General features: G+C 33.9%; 1 protein-coding gene across 1 annotated transcript in view; it reads left to right on the top strand.

The window, feature by feature from the left end:
* LOC150081758 (protein tolkin-like) overlaps positions 1-12,277 on the top strand; it is a 285,479-nt gene that overhangs the window by 174,317 nt on the left and 98,885 nt on the right. The gene's annotated exons all lie outside the window — the stretch shown is intronic.

The raw sequence follows: 12,277 nt of genomic DNA, 5'->3' as shown, positions 1-12,277 counted from the left end.
CTATATAAGTGTGTCTGACTATAGAGAAAATTAGATGTAACTTACATAATTTTATTGTATTTAGGCGGAGGGGTTCAGTTTTTATTTACCAGAACATGCATACTAGCCTGTAAACAGATATTTGTACAGACGTAGTACACAATAATCGATATGAACTGACTCACCATGACTAAAGTAGTTGATACAACAAACATTCCGATATAAGATTTTCGATCCAACAACTTCATTTATTGATCTCACAGACTTCCGTTTAATTTATAAAGCAGGCGAGAAGCAAACCTAAGTTAGCATAAAAGAAGACGAAATCCTTTTCAGTGGTATCAATTTCTGAAGCTGTGAGCATGAGAGTAGCGCAAGTAAGTTGTTTCTGTGCTACACCACAGATAAATAATCCTCCTTCTTTTAAGAAAAGTGCATTGCTATTTATCTGTAATGTATTAACTTACCAGGAGGATCCTTTCGGACATCGCCATCTCATTAAGTGGGAAGATATGCACCACTGAGGTTGCAGCAGTAGCCGAAACGACCACCTTGGAGGTAGTTATCATTATAAATAAATACTTTATGGTAGAAAGTCTTTCCTTAGTTTCTATCTGTTCTATAAATTATCGTCATTAAGTCAACTGAATTAAATTGATTTTGGCATACAAACATGCATTGCTTTTCTTGTAATTTCAGCTTTAAAATGTTTTCTTGCGTAATTTAACAGCATTTACGACGGTTTCAAAATCTGAGACAGAACTCTTCTACTACAGATCATTGAATGATTTTCTATAATCTGAGACAGAACTCTGCTATTACAGAGCACTGAACGATTTTCTATAGTAGATGGCAACTTAGAGTAGACAGCAACAACCTTAGTTGCTATCTACTATAGAAAATCGTTGAAGACTTTCAACAATTGTTCCTGACCAGTAGATGATAAATTGTGTACTTAAAACTTTTACTGAGAGAGATACATTCCATCTGTTTTTCAAATATAGGCAGTTCTAATGATAGTATCCCGATGTTTTAGTAATATTCATGACAAATTTGAGGGCTGGCTGCAGTTTTTAAAAGTTAATGACTTCCGGATGCAAAATTCGAATGAAACACTTTCAGTATGTTAAAGTAAATCCCAATCAGAATGATTGCGATTTACTTTAACAAAACAACTATTATTCATTCTTTCACGAACATAGTTTCAGTATGTGTGTGTGTATATATATATGACAATTTATTTATTGAACTGAATACCAATATGACTAATTAAATTTAATGAGAATATGGAATATAGGTATTCGAAGTAAAAATATACCTATAAAACTATAAGGCCATAGGCCGAGTATTTAGGTAACCTAAGTTGGAATTCATTGTTATACCCTATAATTAAACACATAAATTATAATAAAATACAATAATAAAAATAAAATGATGGTGAAGCAAATTACTGATAAAATAAGGGCAGTGATTAATTATTTAAATGTTAAGTTGATATTTAATGTTATTCACTCGGTACATCTCATTAGAGCGCCTCCGTAGCCAGGTGGGAAGGAGCAGCAGTGCATAGCACACGCTTCTTGATTAGACCGGGGTTCGAGCCCGTCACCACCAAATACGGAGAATGCGGAAAGGTCAGGGAATGACCACCGCATATCCCGGAGCAATATGGCCTTAGTTGCTAATGCTCCTAAAAACCAAAATAACAAACAAACAAACATCTCATTAGGGTACCGACTAATTTCTTGCAAAGTGAGTTAAATAACAGCGATTTTCAGTTGTTTGCTGTAAATTTTAATAGTAGTAGTAGTAGCAGCAGCAGTGGCATTTGATGCAAGAAAGCAAGTGTATGAGTTTATGCAGCATCAGCCAAAAAAAAAAAAAAATATATATAGATATATATACTTCAAGTTTCCCCAATTTTGAAAATTTCATAATATTTTCCACAATTATATGCTATTGTCTGTTATTTTCTGCTATTTGTTCAGTGTAGTATATCTACCAATTCTCAGTAATTTTCTAACATTTTCAGTAATTTAACTATTTCCGTTTCTACACAATTTATAGCAATTCCAGCAATCTTCAAACCTTGTCAGTTATTTAATTAATTCTGGCAGTTTTCTATCATTGTCATTTATTAAACTAATTAATTACTTAACTGGTCTTAAAATAACAAAAATAGGAGGACGATGCTCTCTTTCTTTGTCCTATCTTGCTTTCATTTTCTTATATTTTCACAATTTCTAATATTCTATGCTATGGTCTGTTATTTATTTATTTTGGTTATATACTGCTCCTTTTTTTCATTTTCTGCTATTTTCTGATTTTCCTAACATTGTAGGTTATTTAATTATTTCATTTTTCCACATTTAGAAAAATTCTGAAAAAATTCAGTTTTTTAAAATTAATTAATTATTTAATTGATCACAAAATAACCAAAAGTGAGAGGGCGTTGCTGTCTTTCTTTATCAAATATCAGCCGGCAAACTGAGTTATAAATCCTTTTAGCTACATTTTTTTTACAGAGTAAAGGTAGTGTTCATTTTCTATTTATTATTTAATAATATTGCAGAAAACTAATTTTGATTTTCTATTTGATCTACTATTTCAGTAAGGTTGATTTATTCTTATTATTTCTAAAAACTAAAGTTAAATTTTATGTTTACTATTTTATTTCATTTTATCTCATTCTAAAATCTTCTGTTACATCAGGTATTTCTCTATTCTTTATTGGATTTCTGTAATATAGTACATCTGGTATTCTATAATTTCTTCTAAACTACTTCAAATATCACTACCTACTGTAATACCAGGATCCCTACTATATGGACGGGTAGTTACGCTCCCGGTAAATCCGAAGTATCTATATTATGTGCTTTTTCTTTGCCTTTGTTTTCTGCTTGCTGACTCTAAAATTTTTTATACCTCAAAATCTATTAGAGTAATTCGAGGGAAACTGGGGTTTATTGCTATACTTATTCTATCTCGTATTCGCCTTAATTTGGCAAAAGCCTTTCCTTTTTCACTATATAATTAATTTTCAATAATAATTTTCACTACATAATTAATTTTCAATAAAAATTTTCACTAATAAAAATTATTAGTTGACGCTCACTATCATTATTTTTGCTTCACTGCTATCTGTTGGGCTAGCGGTTATTCTGCCAGTTCGCTGCTAAATTTAACATAGATTTTACTATAATATTAGAGTATTTGAATTTATAATTTTAGAATCTTTGAACCTAGACAAACTGTAAAATGGCAAACAGAAAAGTAGATAGTCTCAGCCAATTATTGATAGGATGTATTGAGTGGAGCTAGCCCTCGTCAACGTTCCATTCAATCTATCCTTTTAACTTGCTTCATCATCATTTTATTTTTATTATTTTATTATGAATTATGCGTTTAATTATAGGGTATAACAATGAAGCCCAACTTAGGTTACTTAAATACTTGGCCCTATGGCTCTATAGGTATATTTTTACTCTGAATACCTATGTTCCATATTCTTATTAAATTTCATTTGTATTCAGTTCAGTAAACTGAACTGAATACAAATGAATACTGTATCGAACACCCGGAAAATTACTGATAGGATTTCTAATATTGACTGCCATTGCAGGAGTACTTGACAGAGGAGGAATAGTATTTATTTCGAAATATAATGTTACTATTATAACTTACAAGGTCTGGCAATAAAGTTCCCAGACTGGTGCAATAAAAAGAACACAGAGTGATGGAGCTCAAAAATGGTGTTATTTTTATTTAAAATAATCACCATCTCATTGACTGTACTTCTTACACCGTTGTAAAGGTTTCTGAAAAGAGTCAGCGAAGGCCCCTAAAGTGATGATGTTCAATTCGGTCGGCTGCATTTTTCTTTGTCCTCAGCATCCTGAAATGTCTTTTCTTTGAGGGCAGTTTTCACCTTGGAAAAGAGGAAGAAGTCTACTGGCGCTAAAGGTTTTTTCACTCCGCGGCTGAGTTAGTCGGCCTCAGGCGTAGATAGCAAGGTTTTTCGTCCAGAAAAACAGGCAGATCGACCACAGAACACACGCAATTTACGGACATAATACACAGTGCAATGCAGATGAATTTAAATATTCGGGTGGCCTAATGTAATACTCCGAAGATGGATATTGGTTTCCTGGTGCTAGATCTGGAGAGCAGGATCCATGGTTGATCTGTACAATGCCAAGTTTCGTTAGAAATGTGCGTAATGGGCGGGAGCAGTGTTCGTGCAACAAGAACCAACTGCCTTTCTCTCAAAATTGCGGGCTCACCCGGGAAATACTCTCCGTAGTTCGTAGTTGCAATCGTTTGAAGCACGTGTAACACGCACCATTGACTTTCTGTCCTTCAGGTCCAAATTCCTTGTACCTGGTATAAATTTTGCACAAACCTTTCTTTTCCCTAAATCGTCTCCTTATTCATATGCAACTCACCAGCCATCATTCTGAGGGTCAAACGATGATCTCTTGGCGCAATTTCCCGTACTTTTGCAAGTCTCTCCTCATTTGGAGAGTTTGACGGACGCCCACTTCTTGGATCATCGCGAACATCCTCAGGTCCGTATATAAACTGTTTATACCATTCAGATACACTGGTACGACTTGATGTTTCATCACCATAAACAGCTTTTAATATTCATACGTTTTTCTGTTGCAGATTTTTCCAATTGAAACCAAAATGTGATATTCGTTCGTGGTTCTGTTGAAAAATTGTGACACGGAACGTTAACGATACTAACGAAACTGGCTATTATCTTCAGCTTGCCAGACTACCGGACAATCTCTGTACTGCCATCGGTTTCACGAGGTTTAAACAACGACATAACCACTCTGTTTATTTTCAAACTCATTTAACATGACCGTAACAGCACCAATCCGGCAACTTTATGTCCTCATCTCGTAGTAATAATTACGCTGTTTATCAGAAGAGGAATGTGCTTAATGTTACAATCCGGTTTCCTTATATTATTATTTTATTTATTGTGCAAATATTGCTTGCATTATCTTTTTATATTTTTTTGGAAGATTTTGCTTATTTAAAAAAAGGAGGAATTGTGGATTAGAAACGCGCGATATCAAAATATTCTTTAATATCCTCAAAATGTGCTGTGGTGAAATAAAGATAAAAATAATTTTAAAAATTTATACTTACAGGTGTAAGCTATTGAGTAAAAAACTGTGAAAGCAAGGTATTATTAACAAAGTAAATTGAATGATATGAGTCTGGAGGTAAAAATATAATTAGGGAGTTTCCCTGCGGTTTCTACTTTATTAAGTGGAATCTTCTTATGGAGAAGAAGGGTAAGACAAACGTGGCCGGTAGTATTTCCAAGGAAATCATCTGTACGAATTTGTTTATTTACTTTGATTTATCAGTAAAATTAATGTATGGTTATAATTAATAATTTATGATTACGATTAAACTTGTGATTCTTCGATATGTCACGTTTTTCACACAGGTAGTCAAACAAAACTTACCGCATTCTGAATGTAAGTACAGGATCATAAAGTGCTAGCATAATTTAATGAACAAGATGGTTAGCGCATTTCAAGTAGGTGAAACATGAGAGGAAGTTTATTACGTGCTGAATTCTTGTCTTTTTACACCGCTGAATGATTGAAGCCGAAAGGAAGTTCAGCGCCATTCTAATTCTAGTTCAGACGTGATTGTTAGAACAAAGGTGGTGCTTTTTCAGTCATAAATGAAAAGAAACTCAGCACTCTGCTTTGCATAGGATTCTTGGAATTATTTCATCAGTTGAATTTATTGTTTACTTTTACAAGCATTCTTCTCTTAACTTGCTTAATGCTACCTCCACTACGTCTGCTCTAAACTCAGACTTCAATATGCAAAAAGCATTAGAAGGAAAATTGTATGATTATTGAAAAATTTTGCATCTATTTTTCCAGATTTGTGGTACCTTCTCTATTTCGTTTCGCTTCTGAATGCTGTAAAAAATAGTGCCAACCAACACTGACAGTCGTTTAAAACGAATGGATATCCCACCATGAGGACAATTTATTGATCTCTACGGGGCTAGACTTGTAGATAGGACAGCACTCGTAATCATCGAGCGCCTACATCAATATCTGCAGCACGCGATCCGATATAACATGGTTGGGATACCCCTCACATTTCCTTATCTCATTGTGCAGTGCCGCTGTGTTCCTACGAGTCTATAAAAGAGGTTTCCCCGAAAAAAAAATTCAAATTTAATGTTGGCGAGAACATCAGCTCTTTATTTGGAAAGGTTGCTTCCTTCTGATGCTACTTAAAAATTGATATTTTTGGTATCTTTCTAAAAAAAATTAAATATTTAAATAGGATAAAATTAGATACAAAAATTAATTTTTCATTCATCATTAAGAAAGCAAAAACAATGACTCCTAAAACTTAATAAACACTCGTTTTCATATATTTTTTTTCAAGCTGAGAATTAATCTTTTGATTACATATTCCTCATCTCAGCGTACAGATAATACTTGTGAAGTAAACACGATAAAATAGATTATATTGAAGTCACCGAGAGAGGGTAGTATGGTTAGTCTTAGTTAGGGTGTTTATTCCCCCTTCCTTGCCGTTGTTTTAAAATCGGGAACTCGTTTTCCGATTTGGAAACGTTAATGGGAAAAGTTTTTTTTTGGGGGGGGTGATGTCCGGACAAAGTGGGAAGAGGGGGGATGTCAAGAGGGGATTGACTAACCTTAGGGGACAACCCTAAGGTTAGCAATCACTACCACTCGCGACGATCCATCGGAAGGGGGTATCCAGCTTGTAAAAATTAATCGGCATTTCATTATACAGTATTGGAATAGCCCCTGGCCTGATAAGGAAAAGGATAACTGTTGGAAAGATTGACTTGCGCCAAAATTTTTCTTAGCGTCCTTATATGTAGACTGTTCCAAGCAGCAAGGAACAGCTCATGCACGTTATCGTCATGCATCCGCATATTTGCTGAATAAAATTAAATCTGCCAAAGTGACATCTAATGGTCAGAGATTTTCAGAGCTTCTTTTGCATTTGAAATGAGCTCAGATCTCATCGAACTTATATTCTTTTTTCTCTCTCTCTCTCTCTCTAATTACATATGTTATGTTACCTTATAGCATTTAATGCTATATAATATTACAAACAATCATAATAATTCAGTGTATTTTACGATTTTTTGTAAGCTATTTTCAATCTGATTGTTCTGAAGAATTTGCTGAGAGAGAGAGAGACGTGCATGAAAAATTTATTTTTTATCGAAGCTATCGGTACACTTCCCATTATTCTGTTATGATTGATGGTTGTTACTCAGCCCTGATCACGCGAGAGTCACATAAAGAAACAAAAATGATGGTCATCACTTTTGTCGAGCTTATCTCCGCGCTATATGGCTTTTATGTGATATCTCGTAAGAATTTTTTATATGTATATCGTGCTGACTGCTTCTGTAATGCATCTGTGAACAAAATGTAAACAGGTAGTACTACGACAAATAGAGGATATGCGGATGACAGAATTCCAAATGCGGGGGTAAAGTTCAGCTTTTCACTTATGTCGTTCGTTTCATTTAATTGACAGCGAACAAGAAGAAAGAAGCAAAAATCGAGAACTGAGTTTCATAATGAAAATTAGTTGTTCTTTGATCGAAATCGATTTTTTAAATTGAGTGGTGAGTCAAATATCAAACTTGGTGATTTAATAGAAAACAGTTTGGCATGATATATATTATTTTTATATCAAAATATCGTCTAAAATATCATGTTTTTCTGTAATTTTTACATCAAGAGAAGCATTTAAAATAATTCAGTGATTTATTCCGTTCATTTGTGAGTGAAGAGATTGATTATGTAAGAATATTTTTAAGAAAACCGCAAACTCGAAAGGTATTAGAACCTAGAGTACTTAGTACCGTGGTTTTGAGAAGATGAAAAAAGATACTTATCTTTTTGAGTTGAGAAGATTTTAAAGATACTTATTGACATCGCAATTAAATTTCTGCAGATTGTAATTGTGAGGAAATACGTGTGAAGGGAGGTTTTTTTCAGAAAACGGAAGTTAAAGGAATGAATGAAGAAGAAAAGTTGGTTCTGTGAGTCTGAAGCTGGGCAGTAAAAGGATGCTGAACATTTTAGATGAGAGAGGGGAAATTATAGAAGTCAGTTCAGAAGAAGGTTGCCTATGGAAGAAAGCAAAAATATTCTGCTGCATTCCTTTTTCTATAGAAAAAGGCATGAAGCAGAGACAAAGTTTGAGAAGAGTGGACAGACTTTGTAAGAGGTGGGTCATTAATTATCCTAATTACCCTCCTTTGAATGGAAGCTAGAAGTGTGAGAGGGGTTATGGAGACACCACTCCAGTTGTGGGAAAAATATTCCATGATGGGAGCCGATTTGAGATCTATACAGAGTGAGTAGCTCTTTCGAAGACGAATAACGCCGAGAGCGAAAGAGAAAACACCTAATTTTTTTAAATTATTTAGATACAGAGGAAGCAATATTTGTAATGTGCTTATGCCAAGAGTAGGGTTACCAGATTTATGACTGGATTAAAGGACACTGAAAAATAATTAATGCTACCACCCTCCAACTCTCACTCAACCCCCTCCCACTCCAAAAAAAAAGAAAATTTAATGATTTTTTAGTTAATAATTAAACATTTTGTTTATATTTTTTAGATTTTGGTTTAAAAATTTTAGTTTTCATATTGACTATAAATATTTGCAAATTTTAGTTTAATTTAGAATTTAAAATATTTAATGGTAAACTATGGCTTTCTATGGGGAAGGATATGGATTGATATATAAAGATAATGAACGATATGGATGATATAAAAAGAATGAATTGATACAAGTATTTTAATGCAAGTTTAGTGCATTAATTGACATCAAGCTAAAATAATTTTAGGTACGCGACAAAAAATACTGGTTTAATAGCTATAAATCATTCACATTGAACATATTTTGTACTACTTCGAGCAGCTTTAAGAACCTCGGCATCATTTTTAATTTTCTCAGAAAAATCTAAACAATTATCTTTAAAATTGAAGTAGAACATTAGTTCGCTTTTTATGAGTGAAACCTCCCTCCACTTCGAGTTCATTATACTAAAAATCTTTTCTGAATTTTCCGAAGCCTCTAGCACTGAAAAAACATACGAAATGACCTTGAAAATATTTGAAAGCTTAAAATCAACACTTCAAAATTAAATGCCACTGACTCGAAGTACTCGAACAAGTTTTAAATTTTTCAGAGGTTGACAGTTTTATAATTTGTTTTCAGTACTGAAACCTCATCAAATTATTTATTCATATCCAACCTTAGTTTTTCTGTTAATTAAAAATATTCTGCTACTTCAACAGATAAATCATAGTTAGGACAACATTTTTAAAGCTTAATTTGCTAAGTTTCAAAAAAGGGGTATTTTCATGAAAATTAATTTTCTTTCCTAAATATTTCAATGCAGCATTATAAAATGCTTTGAAATCATTTATTACTGTGCTTTTAACAACAGGATCTAATTTCTGAAAATGCTGATGAACTTGATACCTAAAACATTTTTGATCAAGATGATTCTTCAGTGAATTTTTTAAATCATTCATTATATTAAAAATATCACTTGTACACGTTTCATTATTTTCAAGCTCTTTTATTGCTTGGCAAATTATTTCGATCGCATACGTTGAAGAAAAGAAAATATATAAAATTAATGAAAATGTTGAATTTTCATTAATTTGAAGAATTTTAAAAAGCTGTTTGGAACAGTCTTTTGGTTTGCTTACGAAATAAAGGCTCAAAGCCTTCCATGAAAGCAAAATTCGTTCTATACATGGTTGTAAAGAAAAGAGCCATCTAGTTGGTACGTGCCTTAAAATTTCTTTAAACTCTGTTTCGCAAACTCATGAAATTCTTTAAGATTATCCCTTTTTTAGCTGAAACAGAAAACAACAAATGATACTTTTGGTGCAATTTTTGTAAAGTTTAGAGTTCAATTTCATGCTACAATCTAATGAGTTAAAAGAATGGCAATGCTTAATTGAATGATAAATATGAGTTATTTCAGCTGCAGTAACTAAATCCTCTTCTTTTGTATTCTTTTTAACAAGAAACCTATCAAGAAGATTTAAAGAATTTGCCGATTTTTGAGCCGTTTTATGAGCTTGTCAGTCTTTATCAGTAGGAGACATGCATAGGAGACATCTCGCCTCATGAGGATCATTTATTGAAGCTAGCCATTCGTATTCTTGCTCCCAAAAAAGAACAAAGCTTCTTTTTTGGGGGAAATTCCATTTTTGATGGAACCGTATAACTTTATAAATGAAATAGATAAATGTTTCTTTGTAAAGTTATATACTTTTTGTCCTTCTTACCCCTTAGTGTCTTTTTTAACATAAAAAAAAAAGTAAATTGCAGCCATTATCAACCCACTGCAGGATGGAAGCCTCCTCAACAATTCATGCTGAGGGAACATACATACTCTTATAATGATCATACAACTTTTTTAACATACTGTCTTATAATGATCATACAACTCTTAATCTCGTGAATGAATTTGTAACTGTCCAATCCTTGTTGCTTTTGCTCAATTAATCGCTGAATTTCAAGAGTCAGTCATTCTGTATCTTTCGTTTATGAAACTTTGCCACTGGTATCAATATATTTCAAACTTCGAGAATAAATCCCTTGAATACTTTCCATAGCATGTTTGTATCCGGCAGCATACATTGTCGCTCCAGTTAATTGCGCCCAAGGAATACTTCATTCCCATCTCTTGAAATTGAAGGTCTCGCCTTTATCTCTGACCACATAGGTTAGAGATACAATCCATTTTATGGTATTGTGGTCATCTACTACTGGTTCTGCAAGTATTTGAGAACTGTGGACAGTTAATGAGAACCGGATCTAAGATATTAGATCTTTTTGAAACTCTCTGGGACATGCCCGGATAAGTTTTTTTTTTTTTTTTTTTTTTTTGTTTATATCGAAGTACTCCTGTAATTAATTTAAAGTTAATTCTAAAAAGATGTTTTTTCTTTTTTGGGTGTAAATTATTAACATTGATTGTTATCTGCATTTTCGTGCAGATAAGGATTAATGTTAACTGGGGATGATATTGCAAATATATTTCATACAAACAGGATGCGAAAGCGATAATAATATGCTTTAACAGCATATATTGTCGTATTAGCATTAGTAGAGGCATACGATGCAAGAAAGCAAGCTTATGCAGCATCAACCAAATCCCCCCCCCCCCAAAAAAAAAACTCTATTCCTTCCAAATCAGCCTTAAATTTATTTAGGCTATTAACTTCCACAACAAAAGATGGAAGTCTGTTCCACCAATCAACTACTGGCTGGCTAAACGAAAATTTCCGCACATCTATTCTACAACTGTTAATCCTCAATTTGAAATTGTGCCCCCTCAGGTTCTTAATCTGAGCAAGAGGAAGGATCCCATCAGCATTCAGATTTAGAGTACTGTGTACTGACCTGTACACATTACTCTAGGTGTGGCCTGACCATTGCCTTGTATAACGGGATAATCATGTCCCTGTCCCTGCTAGCAAAATTCCTATATATCTTTGACAAGATTCCAAGACCTGCACTGCTCAGCGAACTTCATATTTGACTGCACAATTACCCCCAGATCTTTTACACTTCCCTGAGTGTACTACCACACAGTTGGTAAGTTTCTCTTCGGTTATTGCTACCCACATGCAGTACTCCATTTATCAATATTAAACTTCAGCTGCCACTTCTCAGCCCATTTGCCCAACTTATCTAGATCCAGTTGAAGTAGCATGCTGTCTTTACTGTCGTTAACAACCCAAACTTCGTATCATCTGCAAACTTGGATATTAAACCTGATATACCTTCATCAATATCATTCATAAATATACAAAACAACAGTGGGCCCAACACAGAACCCTGGGGAACTCCACTAATAGCATTTGTCCACGAAGCCGACCGGGCTAGCCGAGTGGGTAAAGTACCTGCCCGGCAACCCAAAGGTCGCGGGTTCGATTCTCGCCTCGGGCTTGGATCAAAGTACTGCAAAAACCTTGGGAGGTGCAATATGGCCACAGAAGCCGATGCGCCAACAACTTCCAAATCAAAAAAAAAAAAAAAAAAAAAAAAATTTGTCCACGAAGAGCAGTGTCCATTGATTACCACTCAACCATCCCTTTATCCATTGTAGCAACTTACCCTTAATGCCATACCTTTCCAATTTGTACAGTAGTCTTCCATGTGCAACAGTATCAAAACCTTTACTGAAATCCAAGTATATGATATCAAAATTAT

The sequence above is a fragment of the Mastigoproctus giganteus genome, chromosome 8, assembly GCF_048544385.1.
Source record: "Mastigoproctus giganteus isolate SK-2022 chromosome 8, ASM4854438v1, whole genome shotgun sequence".
In the NCBI taxonomy this organism is placed as follows: domain Eukaryota; kingdom Metazoa; phylum Arthropoda; class Arachnida; order Uropygi; family Thelyphonidae; genus Mastigoproctus; species Mastigoproctus giganteus.
This window is presented reverse-complemented; position numbering and strand designations above follow the sequence as displayed.